The sequence below is a fragment of the Canis lupus genome, chromosome 9 (genome assembly GCF_011100685.1).
Source record: "Canis lupus familiaris isolate Mischka breed German Shepherd chromosome 9, alternate assembly UU_Cfam_GSD_1.0, whole genome shotgun sequence".
Lineage (NCBI taxonomy): Eukaryota > Metazoa > Chordata > Mammalia > Carnivora > Canidae > Canis > Canis lupus.
In genome coordinates, this window is record NC_049230.1 from 25,135,769 (window position 1) to 25,149,582 (window position 13,814).

Below are 13,814 nucleotides of genomic sequence, written 5' to 3' on the forward strand. Positions count from 1 at the left end.
TTTGTTTATCCATTTACCTGTTGGCAGACATTTAGGTTGTTTCAAATTTTTGGCTATAACAAATAAAGCTGCTGTGAACATTTGCGGACAAGATGTTTTATGGACATATGCTTTCCTTTTTCTTGCAGAAATACCTACAATTGAGATTATGTTTAACTTTTTTTTCTTTTGCTTTTTTTAATCTTTTATTTATTTATTCATGAGAGACAGAGAGAGAGGCAGACACAGGCAGAGGGAGAAGCAGGCTCCCTGCAGAGAGCCTGACGTGGGACTGGATCCTGGGTCTCCAGGATCATGCCCTGAGCTGAAGGTAGGAGCTAAACCACTGAGGCACCCAGGGATTCCTTATGTTTAACTTTTCAAGAAACTGTCAAATTATTTTCTTTTTTGTTTTCTCTTTCTTTTCCAGGGGCTCAATAAAAACTTTTAATTATACCTCAGAGACTTCATACAGTGCAACAGTGAATGGCCGCTGATAATGTTCACAAGAGTCCACTTTATCAAATGTCAACTGCATCGAAAATATGGAACACACAAAAAAAAATATGGAACACACACACAAAAAAAATATGGAACACTTCATGAATTTGTGTGTCATCATAATGCAGGGGCCATGCTAATCTTTTCTGTATCATTCCAATTTTAATAGATGCGTGGCCAAAGTGAGCACTGCGAAACCGTTTTCTGAAGTTCTTATAACATTTGACATATGAAGTGTCTGTTCAAATTTTTTGCCCATTTTGTGGGGAGGAGGTTGTTTGTGTTCTTGATATTGAGTTTTGAAAGTTCTTTATATATTTTGGATACAAGTCCTTTATGAGATGCATGATTCACAAATATTTTTCTCCCAGTCTGTGGCTCATCTTTTCTTTCTCTAAACAATTATCTTCTAGAGGCAAGAGGGTTTTTTTTTTCCTTTTGGAAATTTTGATAAAACCCAATTTATCAGTTTGGCTTTCTGAATTTTGCTTTTGGTAGCATATCTAAGATATCTTTGCCTAACTCAAGGTCACAAAGGTTTTTTCCTAGAAACCTTATAGCTTTTGGTTTTACAGTTAGATATATGACCTAAATGATTACATCTAAGTATATTGAGTTAATTTTTGTTTCTGGGATGGGATGTGGAAGGAAATCTATTTATATTTGCATATATACCTAATTGTTGCAATACTATTTGTTGAAAAGATTATCCTTTCTCTGTTGAGTTGTCTTTACACCTCTGCATAAGATAAATTGTAATGGGGTGCCTGGATGGCTAAGTTGGTTGAGTGTCTTACTCTTGATTTCGGCTCAGGTCATGATCTCAGAGTCCTGGGATAGAGCCCTGTGTAGGCTCTGTACTCAGCAAGGAGTCTTCCTGAGGATTCTCTCCCTTTACCTCTGTCTTTCCCCACACTCTCTCTAAAATAAAAATAAATGAATCTTAAAAAAAAAAATTGTAATATATGTGTGGGCTGCACTAGGATTTTTATTTACTTAATTTTTTAATAAAAAATTTAAAATATTTTATTTTATTATTTTTTAAAATATTTTTACTTTTAAGTAGTCTCTACACCTAACGTGGGGCTTGAAATTACAACTCTGAGATCAAGAGTCACCATTCTCCACTGACTGAGTCAGCCAGGTGCCCCTGAAATGTTTTATTTTATTATTTGTTTAATTCTTTATTTGAGAAAGAGAGGGAGAGAGAGAGAATGCAGGAGCAGGGGGAGGCACATAGGGAGAGGGAGAAACACACTCCCTGATGAATGTGGAATCTGAGGCAGGGCTCAATCCCAGACCCTGAGTTCATGACCTGAACCGAAACCAAGTCTGATGCGCAATTGACCACGCCACCCAGGTGCCCCTAAAATATTTTATTTTTAAATAAACCTAACATGGGGTTACACCTTACATGGGGTTCCAGCTTACAACCCCAAGATCAGGAGTTGCATGCTCCATGGACCCATTCAGCCAGGTGCTGCATACACTATGGTTTTTATTTTATTTTTTTTAAGATTAAAAAAAAAAGATTTTATTTATTTATTCATGAAGGACACAGAAAGAGAGAGGCAGAAACACAGGCAGAGGGAGAAGCAGGCTCCATGCAGGGAGCCAGATGTGGGACTCAATCCTGCAACCCCGGGATTACACCCTGAGCCAAAGACAGATGCTCAACTGCTGAGCCACCCAGACGTCCCTGCATACACTAGGATTTTTAAATGCTGATATAAGGGCAAGAGCAAGGACCTGAGGTCCAGGACAGTCAGATTGGAATTCTGGTTTTGTTGCCTGTCTATGGCTTAGTTGACCTATAAAATAGAAACCACGAAGCCACCCAGCTCGGATGTTTACCACATTTTACAATATCCTCTCTCTTTTCTTTTCTCTTCAGCTCTCCTCCCAGGCAAAGTGCCGGAACTAGGAAAGCTGGTCCTAAGGAATGTTTCTCAAACCTTAGGCTCCCCAGATCCAGGATCTCAGTAGGAGGGAAAGAAGGTGTACTGGTTACAGTGGTGTCCGTAAACTAGTTCCAGTCAGTTAGGATATCTAATGCAAATCAGACATTTGCTCCAGGCAAGACTGAATGGACAAATTCCAATTCCAAGTCCTTTTACTTTTGGTGGGAATAATACAAAGTCTTCCCTCTTGTGTAGAAGCTCTGCTTTGCCACTCAAAATGAGAAGAATTTACAACTTGGTCAATGGAATTTTTTGATGGGCAACAGTTTTCAAAACATTGGGCTCATGGAAAAATAATAAAGGAGATCTTAGTTGGTGAACATAATGGAAACACCTCGCTTAGAGAAGGGAAACAACATGGATCGTTCCCTTAGGTTTCCAGTGTGTTGAAAGGCGTGATCTCACAAGAACCTCCCGGACTGATGAGGCAGAAATGGGCTTCACTCTTAGAGGTTTCCAGTGAATGCACCCGAAAACAAAGATGCTCATGCATGGGAGTTGAAAGGAGCAATATATCTGCAAGATCCAGGACAGGAGGGGCAGGTGGGCATCTGGGACCTGCTTCCTGTTTACCATGCTGGTCCTGAGTTTCAGTACATACCATCTCAGTTTATTATGAATACATGTATAATTAATCAGACCTTTAGCTAAAGTCAAGCCACATCCGTGATTGATCAAGGGCGAGTTGCAGTTAACCCTCAACACTGGTTCCTAATGGAAGGAGATTTCTGGCTGCAACAAAATCTTGGAACAGAAGATGGCCTAAAACTCTTCCCTATTTAGTTTGTAAAGGTATTCTGGGGTGATTCATTTGAATATCCATTCGACATTTTTCTTAAGTTTGTTATAAAAACATAATAATCTAGAAATCTTGAAAAATATAGCCAAGTCAAGAGAGAGAGAGAAACAGGAAAAGAGAAAGAGAGAGAGGGAGGGAGAAACAAAGACAGGAATAGACAGAAATCCACTAATCTCAAAACCAAAGAGTTAGTATTAACAGTGTTTTTCAGACTTTTTATTATTTCCATTAATTTTTGTTATGAACTATTTATATTTAACAAAGAGAATGTAAACTGTTCATGTATAGTTTAAAAGAATAAGAAAACCAACACTTGTGTGGCCACCACTCAGACTGAGAACTAGAACATCCATCTCCAATATCTTTGTTTTTTTTTTTTTTTTTTTTTTTTTTTTTTTTTTTTTTTTTTTCATCTCCAATATCTTTGAAGTGCCCTGTGAACCCCTCACAATCATCCTTATGCTACTTCCCAGAATTAACCATGATCTGGAAATTTTAAAAAATAATTTATTTATTTATTCATGAGAGACACACAGAGAGAGAGAGAGAGGCAGAGACACAGGCAGATGGAGAAGCAGGCTCCATGCAGGGAGCCCGACGTGGGACTCGATCCCAGGACTCTGGGATCATGCCCTGGGCAGAAGACAGGTGCGTTCAACTGCGCTGAGCCACCCAGGGGTCCCATACATTTTGGAATCTTTTCTTTTTTCTTTTCTTTTATTTTCTTTTCTTCTTTTCTTTTTTTCTTTTCTTTCTTTTCTTTTTTCTTTCTTCCTCTCTCATTCTTTCATTCATTCTTTCTTTTTTCTTTTTTTTCTGGGAAAAGCTTTATTGTTTCCATTTGGTCCACAGCTTGGGAGAGGGCTCCATTGTGGTTAACAAGCTGCCAAGCAGCTGCAGGGCTCTTCCTTCTCTTTAAACTTCAACCTCTTCTGGATGCATCCCTAAACAACACAATGTTAGTTTTGCATATTCTTGAACTTTTATAAATGGAACCATAATGCACATATTCTTTAGTCTCTAGGTTTTTGTTTTTGTTTGTTGGTTGGTCAGAATTGTGAAATTCACTCACCTTGATACACAGAGCAGAAGTTCCTTCATTGTGATTGCCACCAAATTTCATTGTATGACTATACCCAGCTTTGCTTAATCCACTCTTCTTGGAGGTGGGCATTTATAGGGTTTCTAAGGTTTGTTATTGTAATGTAAGCAATAGGGCAGGCCGGGTGGCTCAGTGGTTTAGCTCTGCCTTCAGCCCAGGGCCTGATCCTGGAGACCCGGGATTGAGTCCCACATTGGGCATTCTGCATGGAGCCTGCTTCTCCCTCTGCCTGTGTCTCTGCCTCTTTCTCTGTCTCTCATGAATAAATCGATAAAATCTTAAAAAAAAAAGTAATGTAAGCAATGCTGCTATGAATATTCTTGTACACATTTCTAGGTATCCATGTGCAAGAGTTTCTGTAAGGTAATTTCTAGTCCTTAATGTACATATAGCTTTGGTCATTGTGTTTAAGATGGTTCCAACTGCACAGATTTTATGAGTACCAATACTAAATTTTGTGATGTACTTTTTTTTTAACTTCTCCTAAGTTTTTCCTTTTTTGTTTTTGTTTTAAATATTTATTTATTTGAGATATAGTGAGTAAGAGTGTACACGAATGCAGGAGGGGGAGGGGAAGGGGCAGAAGGAGAGAGAGAAGTAGACTCCCTGCTAAGCAGGGAGCCAGAAGTGGAGCTGGATCCCAGGACCCTGAAATTATGACTTGAGCTGAAGGCAGCTGCTTAACCTACTGAGCCATCCAGGCACCCCTTTACTATGATTTTTAAAAACAAAAAAATTTTTTGGCCTTCCAAAATATCTACAATAAAAGACTGAACAGGGGCTCTGTGCACAGAGGGGAGTCTGCTTGGGATTCTCTTTCTCCCTCTCCCTCTGCCCTTCCTGCTTTTCTCTTTCTCTCTCTCAAATAAATGAATAAATCTGTACAAAAGTATACATAAAAATTTTTAAATTTTAACCATTTAAAAAAATATTTATTTATTTTTTCATGAGAGACACACACAGAGAAAGAGAGGCAGAGACACAGGCAGAGGGAGGAGCATGCTCCTTATAGGAGTCCAATGCAGGACTTGATCCCCTATCCTGGGATCTCAACCTGAGCTGAAGGCAGCTGCCCAAATGCAGAGCCACCCAGGCATCCCAATTTTAACCATTTTTAAGTGTGTTAAGATTCATTGGCATTAAGTACATTTACATTGTTGTGCAACCATCCCAGTATCCATCTCCAGAACTTTCTCCTCAAGTTGAAGCTCCATAAACTTCCCACCTCACCCTTTCTTCCCAGTCCCTGGTAACCACTATTTTACTTTCTACCTCTATGAATCTGACTATTCTAAGGTATCTCCTACATATTTATCCTTTGTGTCTAGCTTATTTTACTTAGCGTAATGTTTTCAAGTTTCATCTACGTTGCAGCTGGTATCAGAATTTCCTTCTTTTTTTAAGGCTCAATAAAATGTTTTATATATTGGATTTTTGTTAGGAAAATTGCTCAAAAGTGCAACTTCTAAGTCAAACAATATGAACTTTTAAAGGTTTTTGTTGTCGTAAGTTTGTTCTCCCACACAGCCGTATGGAGCGTATGGAGTGTTTTATTTCACTATATTCTTGCTAGTAATGAGTATTATAAATCAAAAGCAAAAAAAAAAGCACTTTGCTATTTTCATGACCTGCTTAAATTTGACTTTAATTTAGCCTGTTATAAAAATTGGTTTGCCTTCTCCTTAGTGTTCATAGCTGTATTGATAGGTAGGTATTCAATAAGCATCTATTATGGGGAACAGCTATACCAGTCATCCTGGGAATCAGTGAGATGGAAGGTTGTCTGGGGGTGACACTTGCTTTGGATGACATACAAAATAATAAATCTTTACATGGTTAATGGGGTGCTAGCTATATTCCCAGAAATAAGACCCTAAGCGAGCTGTTGGCAGGAAGTGCATGTGGACTATCCCTTGAGATTGTCATCCTGATTGGATGGCATCAAGAGAGATAAGGATAGTAAAGGTTTGTGCCAACTAACTTTGATGGTTGATATTGACTGCCTGAAGCCTTAGGGGAGAAGAACTCCAAGGCTACATAACCAGACAGAAGGGAAAGAGGATGGTTGTGAATGGACATCAGGCACAGGACAGTCACGGGTATGAGACTAGAGAGCTACAAGCCAAAAGATACCCCTTGGTTGCTCTTCTTGATGTAGACCAATCAGCCTTTTGAATGACTGAATTTACCTGTATTTAACCTGATGATTGTGGAGTATAGTATTTACAAAAATAAAAAGGGGAAAGGAAAATGAGAGAGAGAGAGAGAGAGAGAGAGAGAGGGAGGGAGGGAGGGAGAGAGAAAGGAGAAAAAGAAAAAGCACTACGGGCTGAACACAGCATTTTATTTGATTACACTGACCATGTCTTTCTAGATAGTATCAAAAGATACTTACTATGTATTTTTGGACACCTGTCAGCACTGTGTTGGACTCCTTGGGTGATATATAGGCTTTGCCCTCAAGGATTCGATACACAAAATGCTAATAACAAAATCGGTTATAAGCAACATAAGATGCGGAAAAATGATACAAAGAAGTAAAAGTTTCTAGTGAATGTTAGGACAATAAATGCTGGGAGAACAGAGAGCTCTGTGGTCTGAATCACATAGACATTCACCTTAATAAATGCAACAAGCTTTTCATTTTGGTGTATAAAATAACTCTCACATCTCTGTAGCCTTCCACTTCACCAGAAGTAACAGTTTGAATGATAGCAAGTTAGTGATAGAGGGACAGGAAAAAGGAAAAGGAAAGGAGTGAAGAAAAGTATAGAAAGTTGGTATAGGTATATTGATTAAAAAGAGGAAAGAAATGAGTTGAGGGTCAGAGGACCCAGAGAATAATAAAAAGGGGAAGAGAAGTAACAAAGAAAAAAGAAAAATTAAAAAGAGGGTAAAGGTAAAGGGGGAGGAGGAAAGGAATTGACAGTGTCGGGAGTAGGAAGAAAAATGGAGGAACAAAAGGGGGGGAGAAAGGGGAGGGGCGGTGGGAGGGGCAGGGAGGAAGAGGAAGATAGGAAAGGACATCATGAACCTCATTTCAAAGCAATTTAGAAATAACTCTAGTATTTGTTTCCTACATACTTTGTAAACATATTTTAGGAATGAAAAGAAAATAATAAAAATGGATTCAATAATTTTGCATATAAATGCTTACCAAATGCTTTCAGGTTATGTTTAAGAATGGAAGTTAAGTTGTGTAAATAATAATTCTTGAAAAAAATGTGAGAGTGTTTTTGGGAGAGGTAAGTGGACCGAAACTCTTTCTCGATTATTAACCCATGAAAATCAGAAATCATTTTTAGAATTATATCTTAGTCAAACAACCAAAATAATATTCCATTAGTCTGGGTCCCTTCTCTTTGTAGAACTGGTTTGTTTTACAAAGACAGATGAAATGTTTTTAATGAGCATTTTGGTGATCAGATACTAGTGAAATAGTATGTGCATATGATTTTTAAACTTTAATATAAAAAAAATTATAGCAGCATCCCCCTGTAAGCACTATGAAATATTTCAGATAGCTCCTGAAAAAAAAAAAAAAAATCCTAACTAGAAACAAGAGTAAAAGTAATTAATCTCATCAGGAATAAAATTTTAAACAAGCAAACAAAAATAATTTGCTTCCTAAACAGAAATATCTTTTAGTTTTAAAAAGCATAGATGTAGCTAAAACTGAATTAACTCCATGCAGTTTGATGTTGTAACTGATGCATTTTGAATTAAAATTATTTACATACTTAGAAACTTTGTGGATGTCAAGTACCAAAATTATCTTATTATTACTATGTTCACTTTAAATAATATTGAGGTATGGATTCTCTTTCTTTAGTTGCTTTTTACCATTTGTTTTATTTTGGAAAACAACATTTCCTTGTCTTTTCTTGAATTATACAATCCTCCCCCAAATAAACCTGGGACTTATTTTGCATTTTGTGTCAAATAGGGACTAAACAAAATTGTTCATTATCTTTTAACCAAATGACTTTAGAGTGAAAAAAATGCAAAAGGCAATAGTCATGTAGGGTGAGGAATGTTATTGACCATTTCTTGTACATGTGTCAATAGGGCTAGTGTGGTGTAGTTTAATTTACTCATAAACTGAATTTGGAAACATCCATTTTTAAAAAGTTAACAAAATAAACGATTCCCTTCCTTACCTAAAGGTTTCTACATTGCAAACCCGAGCCAAAACAAAACACTGAGCGGTTTTGTCACACAGGCTGTGTGACCCATAGAAAAACAGATGATTGTTCTTAAAGTTCTTTTTTCTCCTTGAGTCTTTTCTATCTCTGGAATAAACACATTTCTTCTTAAGGTCTTAAACATGGAACACTTTTCAATAATAATTTGAAGGAAGAAATTTTCCTTTTTCTGCTCACAATTCCTTTACATTTTATGAGTTATCTTAAACACATAATTATCCTTATTTATTTGACAGGAGAAAATGCTTCATGTGCTTTTAAATTGGGACTAATTTACACTTTTTCAAAGTTTATAGGCATTTAAAAGAACACACCAAGACTTCAAGTTGCAGGAAGAAACAAAATATCCCAAGGCAGTAAGAAGGAAAAAACAAGCAAACAACAGCAAAATAAATAAAACCCAAGCAAACAAAAAACAAATTCCTCCAAGAACTGTGAAGTCTAAGTAGCCCTGTGTCAGTAAATGTGAATTTTTTTCTTTTTCTATATTTCATAGAAACTGTGATTCTGTTTCAAAACTGATTAGGATTTACTAGAAAACAAAATACAAAAAAGTTCTATTTTAATATATTTCCTTCCTAACTGTTTCCCAATTTTTTGTGTCCTCTCTTTTGTAAAATATGCTGAACTTTTAAAATAGAAAGTCATGGATAAATGTAAGATTAGAAAAGAAGTATATATATTCTGGGGATTTATTCAAATGAGCTATTTTAAGAGAGGAAAAAGTTGTATGCCCCCAAATACCTATTCAGCACTACTTACAAAAGTAAAAAAAAATTTTTTTTTTTGATGTAACATGTATCTAAAAATAACGATTAATGATTAACTTAAATCTACTGGACAGACTGTTGTATGTTGGTGAAAGATGATAGTTATGAAAATTTTCAGGCAACATGGGGACTACTTCTGGTTGAACAGCAAGTGAAAAATGAAAATATACAAATAAGATAACAAAATCTAAAACTATTACCCATGAACAAATATTGGGAAGAAACATTTAAAAATAAAACTCATATTGTATGACAAGGGAATTGCTGATTTTCTCACTTCATATTTCCATTTTGTTAGAAAAGTTGTTTTCTTTTATTTGTTTTTTTTTTTTTTTTTCCTCTCTCAATTTGTATGTTCACCTTGAAGGAAAATGGATCAGAATTCCATCTTTAAAATGGAGTCAAGTTTCAGGGTTTCTGGATTCAGAGAATTGAATCCTGTAACTAGACCAAAACATTTCTCCAGGAAAAATGAAGAGGAAGGAGGGAGAGGAAGAGGAGAACAAACAAAACAAAACAACAAAAAAATCCCAAAGATAATAAATAGGTGGCATAAAACAATACAAATAAAGATGTGATTAAAGAAAATAATTTCTCCTGCAGCTATATTTTTAATTCTTACAAAGTTTAATTTTGTACTGATGATTAATCTTTCCCAAAGAAGCTGTGTAGGACAAGAAAAAAAAAAAAAAGAGGAAAACAAACACAATGTTTATTAGTTGTCTTCAATAACAAAAGAAAGGGAGAAAGATAGGAAAGGGGAATGAGAAATTGTGGCACTCCAAGTTGGCCCATTCCTATCCCTATCCTGGGAATGTGAGTCTTGACAAGAAATAACCCCACTCTCAGGTTAATTTTAGTGCTGGACTCACTCAGAGGGGGGATGAAGCACCAGTCAACATCATTCAGTGCCCCCAACCCCAGCCTAAAATAGCCAGATCACTGAGGCAAAACTGATTTGGGGGTTAAAAAGATCTGCATCTCACCCCAGCTGTCTCAGCTCTCTTGTGTTCTTGCAGCCTCTGACTATACACAGAAGCTCTTGGTGGGGGTGGGGGGGAGGGTTAGAATTCAGTGGAACATCTGATTTTTTAAAAAGAACTAATCAGTTTAAATTTAGTAATAGTTGGTAAATTTTTTATTTTCACAAGTGTCTATTTTCTCCCTTACTGTCATCTTAAAACATCTAAAAGAAACTAATTTCAACTAACATTTAGACTTCTTTTATATTTTTTAAATGGGAAAAAATTCTGAAAGTGAACTGAATTCAGTGATTACTTTTACAATTTTTGTTTCCCTTTGAATCTAGGCTAGGAAAAGGTGGGCTGCATTTCACAGGCGTTTTAGAGGTCTGGATGGAAATTTTTTTGTGGGGTGTAACTTGCTTTTGTTTTAGGAATAAAGAGATAGAGTAGTGGGCATGTTCCCCAGGGAGAAACCCTGAGAGGTGCTTCTATTAATTCTTAAGAGATTTAAATTAAATGAAGGAAACAGCACAAAGTTTGTGGGAACTGCAGTACCCTGCCTAGGACCCTCTCCCTTGTTCCCCAATAAAACAGAAGATTTCAGGAGATTGGGGCTCCTTTTTAGGAAGAGGCCAAGGAATACAACAGCCTTTCTGAGACCATCTTTTAGCCCTTTCAAAAGTCCACACACATCACCAAGAAAAGTCCCCGGGCAACAGACACACATTCTGGCAAGATTTTTTTTTTTTTTTTTTTCTCCTGGACTCTGAATTTTCCTCTGAATTCTCTTTGCTCTGCAGTTTGTATTAGCTGTTTTTTTTTTTTCATTTAAAAAAATGTTTACTGAATGCCTACTATGTGGCAGACACCGTTTCCAGCTCGTTGGTTTGTGTGAAAATTATGGTCTAAGAGCTGACTAAATATTGAGAGTCAGAAACGGTGGGGAGGGGGTCGCAGGAGGTGTGGGGGGTGGGATCCAGATGTCGCCCACCTTCTTGCAGAGAAAACATTCTTTTTCTACTCAGCAACTAACAGCTCATAGTATTTTCTGTTGCCCCATGCAAAGAAAAAAAAAAAAAATCACAAGCCCCCAAATCCAACAAACACGTGGCTGGCTAGAACAAAACGCGGATTTGGAGAGTGGGTTTTGAAGGTGGTGGAGATGGAGAAACCGAGTTGGAAGCCCTCCCCCCACGCCCAAGCCCCGTTTCTTTGCAGCGCGCGGGGAAAACCGGGAGGGGGACAAAGGTGCGGCGTGTGGTCTTTTAACTCCCGACTTTTTGAACGGTATAAAAATCGTCTGGCAGAGGAGCGGTGCGCCCAAGTCGGGAGTCAGCTCCCTGACTCTGCAAACAAAAAAATAATAACAAGGAAAAAAAATCCAAGGCATTCATATCAGTGCAGCCAACACGTGTTGCGGAGTCGGCCCGGGCCGCAGGCGACTGAGACAATGGGGTCGGGGACGGGGAAAGGGAGAGTGACCCCCTTCCTCACCTGCCCTCGCAGCACGCGTGCCCCCGACAGAATTGTTTCTCCCACCCGCACAAGCCAGAGCAAAACCCGAGCTTCCGCCCAGTCCAGGGAGAGTCTGGCATTACTGGGGGTCCACCCCCTCCGCCCCCCGCCCCCGGGCAGGGGAGCTCCGGGGTCCCCGGGCCGCGCTCCCCGCCACCCCCCGCCCCCCGGCGCCGGCCCAGCCCCCTCCACTGGAAACTCGTTGCCCTCGCCCGCCACTCGGCCCGGGATCCTGGTTGCGCGTGGACCGCGCGTCCCGCTCTCCGCCGCCTCTCCCGGACTCCGAAACGCGCGGCGGACGGCCCCCTCCCCCACCGCCGAGACGGGGTGCGCCCGCCCACGTGTCGCCCCTTGCCCAGTCGGGTCCGTCCCTCGGGCTCCCGGGGCCGGAGGATCCGGAGCGAGTTGGTCAAAGGCGAGGAAAGGGACCAGGGCGGATCCGCTTCCCCCTCCCCGGGAACGGGCGGGGGAGGGGCCGCCGCCCCCTCCCCGAAGCTCCCGCCCCTCGCTTCCCCGAGCGCCGAGCGGAAATTACCCCCTCCCCCCGCGGGTCTGACCTGGGGACGTGGGCGGGGCCTCGGCGCTCGGCCCCCCGCCCCCGGCCCCTCTCCCGCCTTCCCGCCCGGATCCGAACGCTGCGCCCCAAACAAAGTTCCGAGCCCCGAACCCGGCGCCGCGAGAGCCGCGGTCGCCGGGCTGGGTGGGGCGGGCGGGAGGGGACTCCACCTGTCTGCCCCCGCGCCCGGGAGGGAGACGGGGAGCGTTCGGATCTCCGCCCGGTCACTCCCTCCCGGAGACGTCCCCTCTGCGGTCCGCTCGGGTCTGCTCCCGCTACCACTCCTCCTCCTCCCCTTCACCCCTCCCTCTCTCCTGGGGTCAGCTTGGGCCGGAGCCGCGCGTCCCCCCAGGACCCCGGGACGGTGTCGTTGGGCAGCCGAGCCCCGGGGGCGAGCCACCCTTCCTTCTCCCGTGGGAACCCCGAAACGCGGTTTCCTGCGGAGCCCTGCTTCCCGGCCGCGGTCCCCCGTGTTCCCAGCTTCCCGGTCCCGCGCTCGCAGGGTCCTTCGGTGCCGGATTCCCGGAGGCAGGGGAGTCTCCCGGGGCCGGGGCGGGCGAGGCCGAGACCCCTCACTAAAAAATCTAGGGGAAGAGCGCCTTTCTTTAAAAATCACCGGCTTGCGCGACCCCCGCCTGGAGACCCCAGAGTCCTCGGCTTCTCTTTGTCTATCTCGGCCGTTCCCCGCCTGTCAGTCGCTAGCAGTTAACCGGGGTAGGGTGGGGAAACTCTCGCCCCCCACCCCCGCCCCGACCCCCACACGAATAAAAAATAACCGCACATTTCACCCATAAAGAGGTGGGAGATTCTGGGCCCGACCGCCCTCCCCCAGCCGGGCCCGGGGTAGGGGGATGGGTGGGGGCGGGGCGCCTCCCTAGGGGCCAGATTCTTGCCAAGGGGGAGGGGGCAATTAGAGCTTCGGGAACGCAGCCCCCACCGCCCAGTTCCCCGCCCGGGGTGGGGGGGGGTTGAGTGCCCCCTCCCTTCCCACCCGGGGCTGGAGATCGGTGGGCTGGGCCCGGCCGGAGGGCCGGTGGGCCCAGAGGCGTCGGGGGTCTTCCCGAGCCGGGTGGGTGGGGGCTTTCACCACGTGGCTTCGCCCTTTTTTTTTTTTTTTTTTCCGCTCCATTTTTTTTCAAGTCGATTTTATTTAGAGGCGGCGCCAGGGCGGCCGCGGAGAAACGTGACACACCAGCCCGCTCGGAGGGGTTTCGGACAGAAGGGAAGGAGCAGCGCCGCGTCGTCCGCCTCCCAGCGCGCCGCGGGCACTTCTCCCGGGCCTCCCCGAACTCTCCCGCGACCTCTGCGCGCCCTCAGGCCGCCCTCCGCGCCGCGGGCTCCGGACAACTTCAGGGGTGGGGTGCAAAGAAAGTTTGCGGCTGCCGCCGCCGGCCTCCCGCCTCTCGGCCTAGGAGGCTCGCCGCCCGCGCCCGCGCCCGCCCGCTCGGCCTTGCCAAGGGA

At 42.5% G+C, this 13,814-nt stretch overlaps 1 non-coding gene across 1 annotated transcript; it reads right to left on the reverse strand.

The window, feature by feature from the left end:
* Positions 1 to 563: 563 nt before the first annotated feature.
* LOC119873544 lies at positions 564 to 670 on the reverse strand. Its single transcript, XR_005365042.1, has one exon. It is a non-coding gene; the product is annotated as a U6 spliceosomal RNA (small nuclear RNA).
* Between the last annotated feature and the right edge of the window lie 13,144 nt (positions 671 to 13,814).